Here is a 5,392-nt window from a genome sequence, read left to right as displayed (position 1 = left end):
TTCTGTGCTGACCCAAAAAATTCTCTCAGTACAAAGGAAGATCAAGCCAATATCCCAGGAAGATCCTTATTTTCTCTTTTTTGCCTTCTAACATTTAGTCATTTAGTTGTGTCTTTTCTACTGCCTGAATATAAGTAAAATATACTAATTCTGTGTATCTCCCGTTTCCATACTCATTCAAGCCACTGTATCTCACTTAGACATTGAAACATATAGCCCCCTATTTTTCATCCACCCTCCACCCATGCTTTCAACAGTCTCTCTAAAGCACAAATGTGATCAAATGAATCAATTGGTTAAAGCCCTTTAATAGCTCCCAGGTGCTTTCAGAATCAAGTCCATATTCCTTAACGTGGTGTTCAGGTCTCCTTGGGATCTGACCCCAAACCCACCTCCCTCATTTCCTGCCTCTCTTGCTTGTCTCTTCCCTCTCCTTCCTCTCACATATACAGCCTATCACTTTTTGCTCTAGCCATACTGAACTATTTTTCGTTCAAAGAAGGCTATGAGTTCTCAGATCTTTAGACTTGTATACCTGTTGATTCCTTTGCCTGAAATATTCGCCCAACTATAACATTTTCCAATTGTTCTTCATGTTTGAATAGAGAAAGTATTTGCTGTATCCATCATCCTCTGGACACTGACTACACTGACTCCTGCTATACTTGATTGTCCTCCTTTTCTGTCTCATGCAATATTAATCACTTCAGTGGTTGGTTCTTACCATAATTACCTGTGGATTACATTGTAATAATCTAAATTATAGAGACATATCTCTCTTGTCCACTGTAGGCACTCAGTTGGAAGGCACTCAATAAATATTTTATCGATGTATTAATGAATGAATGCATGAATATATAGATAGAAAATAACATTTCTCAGGCACAAAATGTTTGATGTTAGAAACTTACTAAATAAGATATATACCTTAATTTTATATAATTCTATACTCTACACAGAAAAATGCCCCTTATGCATATATTCTTTTAACTAGGTCTCCCCCAGCTATTTTTTTGATCCTCCTTCACAATTCTGTCCTTCAACCCTAATAGTATTCGTCTAGTCTCTGTACAATTATGGGGGGCAGGAACCCTCTGAAGCTAGGATGCTGTTTAGATTCTTTGAGAGGAGCCATTTGCTCAACCTGAGTCAAGATACTGCCAAAGTTTGACAGATATGGTCAAAGAAGTACCTGGCACTTAAAAAGGTCAGAGAAGTTAGGCATGACCAAATCGTTCACAGATGGCTGAGGCTGTCAAATAATCCATCCTGAAGATACTGGAGTTGAATTTGCCTGCTTTTGCCCCGGGGAATTCTATGTTCATAATAAATTCTGTGTCACTCACTGCCTCTTCTTGCTCCACACATCTCTGTGAAGACAACCACGTGTTCACTTGCCTTCCCACCTAGACCTTTTCAGGAATCTTATGGGATAAACCTAGCTTATAAAAAACCTCAGCTTCTCAATCTGAGTAAAGGTCATCAAGAAAGAGTCCTGTCAGTATTTAAAATCATATTTTTTTCCCCACAGTCTTCATAGGCTGAGGAGAGAGAATTAAATAAGAAAGAGTCCATGATTTGATTTGACTTTGAATTTAAACATGAATGAAAACAAATTCTTTACATCATTTAATTAATTCATTCAACATCTATGTAGTATGTGCCTTCTCTATCTCAGATTTGGGACCAGACACTAGAATTACAGAGAAGTAGTAGACACAGCCCCTTCTCTTGAGCATTAGTCTGGGTGGGCAGGTTGGGGTAGGCAGATAATTATTGGAATATGAACTATTAAACACCATAGTAAGTTATAATTATTGGGACTGCTTTATTTATTTAGTCAATAAAGCATTTTGTCAGTATCTGATAGGGGTTGGGCTCTGTGTTGGACAGTGGTATATCCAGATTATCAATAAAACATTTGTGCCCTCAAGGGACTTTCAACTCTCAGTTAAAAAAAAAAAAGACAATAAAATAACTGATATTTCAAAGAGAAATATACTATGAAAGAAAGGATTCTAGAGTACCTATTACTCATCCATCTTATCTTTGTGCTATTAATTCCCTTTTACACGTTAAAATAATTTGGTGACTCTCCTCATTGTCAAGCCATATTTTGCTCATACCATCTACACAAGGCAAAGGAGAAAAAGAAAAGCTAAAAATATGGACTGGATTTCAGGAGTATTGGATTATGCCCTCTACTTGTTCCCTAAACAGCTGTGAGGCTTTGGAGAGCAACTTCAATGGAGAGTCCTTCAGTGACTTTGAAGCTGGTATTCAGAGGCAGAATGCCATTTTCTGGAGGGAACTGATGAGAATAAGCAAAGATAACTGTATTACCAGAACTAGGTTATGGATACAACATCAGCTACCTCTGTGAGTCCAAGAGCCAGCTATAGATCAGCATTACTAGAGAGTTCCTTAAAAACATAGATGACGAGTATACCTCAGGAATGCTGGTTCAGTGTCTCTGGTGAGACCAAGAATACTGAGTACATTTCTCAGGTAATTCTGATGTACCACTTGCTTAAAATCACCAACCTTTAGGTTCTTTTGCTGTTGTTGTTGTTTCTTTTTAAAGATTTATTTATTTATTTATTTCAGAGATATTGAGCACAGGTGTGTTGGGGATAAGGGCAGAGGCAGATAGAGAGAGAGAGAGAGAGAGAGAGAGAGAGTGAGTTTCAAGCAGACTACACGCAGAACACAGAGCCCAACCAGGGGCATGATCACAGGACCCTGAGATCACGACCTAACTCGAAACCAAGAGTCAGACACTCACCCTTCCAGTTTTAATACCAAACTCTGGCATGACATTAAAGGCCCTTCAGAGTCTGCCCCAACCTACCTTCCTAGAGGACTTTTGTCACAGCCGTGCCATCCCCCCATTCCAGCACTCATGAACAACCTGTACTCCAGGCTTACTTTTACTTCCCACTGCTTTTATATATGCTGTTTACTCTCTTCTTCCTTTGAGCCACATCAAACTATGGCTCCTCCTTTACATGCTTAACCCATATTCTCTTGTCTGAAAAGTCAATTTTGACTTCCTGGACCATCCTTAACTTCTTCCTTCTCAATGCTTCCAGAAAACACACTTTATTTATTATTTATAAAATTATTTCTATTAACATATAATTTATTATTTGCTCCAGAGGTACAGGTCTGTGAATCATCAGGCTTATACATTTTACAGCACTCCCCATAGGACATACCCTCCCCAATGTCCATAACCCTACCACCCTATCCTTACCCCCCACCCAGCAACCCTGGTTTTTTTTTTTTTTTTTTTTTTTTGCGAGATTGAGTCTTTTATGGTAATAAGAGACTCTTATAATCTGCATTATAAACATACATGTCTCTCAACAGATCAGAAGCACCTTGACTATCTTCATTTAACTCTGTATCAAAATGCCTAATAATTATTCTGGCAATATAGTAGATATTCAGTAAGTGATTATTAGGTGCATGAATAAAATATGTGAGTAGGTGAACTGTTACCAAATTAGGGCATAACATCACAGTAGGAATTTAGGCACAGAACTGCTTTAGTCCAGTTTTGAAGAAACTGAGGAGTTGAATAGTTCTTTTGTTTTTTTGTTTTGTTTTGTTTTGTTTTGTTCTTTTAGACAAGGTAAAAGTTTTAGTAAGATATGGATCAAAAAAGATTTAATAAAAAGTTGGATCTGGTGTTTGCTATCCCAACCAAGCTAGTGCTTTGCAAACATAACCTAGTCTATATCATGTTGTTCTAAATCCTGGGATAGTCTAGTTGCATAAGTAGTAGTCAAATGCCCCCAGAAAAGGCAGGGTGGTGGGGGGATACCAGAGATAGCCAGGTCACTAAATGGAAAATGTGTCCTCTATATTTGAAAGTTTTCCTAAATTGTTATTTTTCCTTTTCTCCTTTCCCAGCTAGGTTTAAGTTGCATCTTGCTCCCCCTCCTCTGTAAAGTATCTCCTAATACTGGGATAACTATAAAATCTATTAGAGCTTTTTGATATGAGAATCTTATATTCAGGTAGTTGTGGACTCCATGGTATCTCTGAAATGATATATAGCAAAGAAGAGATATATTTCTTTGGTTTTAAATGATTTTTTAAAAAGTATTTCCTGCAATGAGGTTAAAAGAAAATATATTGTATGAAATGGACTAATTAATACCCAGAGTTAATAAAGGTTCAAGTGACAGCCCAGATCTAAAGATGGCAGAATCATCCCCGGAATAACTGAACCACTTTTAAAATGACACATACTTGGGGCATCTGGGTGGCTCAGTTGGGTGAGCATCCAGCTCTTGATTTTGGCTCAGGTTATGATCTCAGGGTCCTGGGACCAAACCCATATTGGGCTCCAAGCTCAGTGGGGAGTCTACTCTCACTCCCTCTGCCCCTTCACCCCACTTGTGTGCTCTCTGTCTCTCTCTTTCTAAAATAAATAAATAAAATCTTAAATAAATAAAATGATATATACTTAAACGGCACATTCACTCTATATATGTGCAAACATGTGGACATATCAATGAGAGGAGGACTGCCTGAGAAGCAGGGAGTCTAAGCATGCTTCTAAGTCTACTACCAAGTCCTTATACAAAATTAAACTCTCTGGTTAAATATTGACCATCTTTTTTATTGGTAACTTTGGCTCATCTTTCCCTTATCATCACTCTAGGTATCTATCTGAGAATACGTGCACTGTCCACTTAGAATTCTTTCTTGTTTCATCTGGTAGAAGCTATGATATTCATAAGCCTATGTGGATAGATACATTTTATTTCATAGCTGGTTATGACCAATTTATGATCCAAGATTTATACTGAAAAGTTGAAAAGTAGCCTCAGGGAAATTGCAGTTGCTCAGCAATGTCTGTTCTGAATGCAAGAGGTGAGGAATGGTGTCTCTTATTCTAGATACTTGCCATCCTGGACATAAACCAACCCATGACACACACTTTTTAAATATATTTACTCTATAGCATAAGTCCTTGTTATTAAATTCAGTTTGGGAAGCAAAATCACAGATTGGGAAAATCACATTTACCTTTTTACTAACTGCTGTTGAATCCAAAATGTTACAAAACAGAAAAAAAATTGATTCAATCAAGCATTCAATGTGGGCATTAGTAAAAAATGCAATATTATAAAATCTTAAAAATCAGGTACCATCTGAAGAAAGGTTTCACATTTCCAAATGCATTATGAAGATAATAAGAGCTTGAGGTAAGTTCATGAGGCAAGAGATTTTTTTTTACAATAAAATATAAAATAGAAGGTTTTATGAGTTGAACCATATCATTTTCTACTAAAAGGGATTAAATAAGCACAGAATCTTGATGTAATCATGTGATAGTTTTTGTGAGCATAGTTTTTTAATCATTATTATGTTGTTT

The sequence above is a fragment of the Mustela nigripes genome, chromosome 1, assembly GCF_022355385.1.
Source record: "Mustela nigripes isolate SB6536 chromosome 1, MUSNIG.SB6536, whole genome shotgun sequence".
Taxonomy (NCBI): domain Eukaryota; kingdom Metazoa; phylum Chordata; class Mammalia; order Carnivora; family Mustelidae; genus Mustela; species Mustela nigripes.
The sequence above is the reverse complement of the archived record's forward strand: the minus strand, read 5'-3'. Positions refer to the sequence as shown.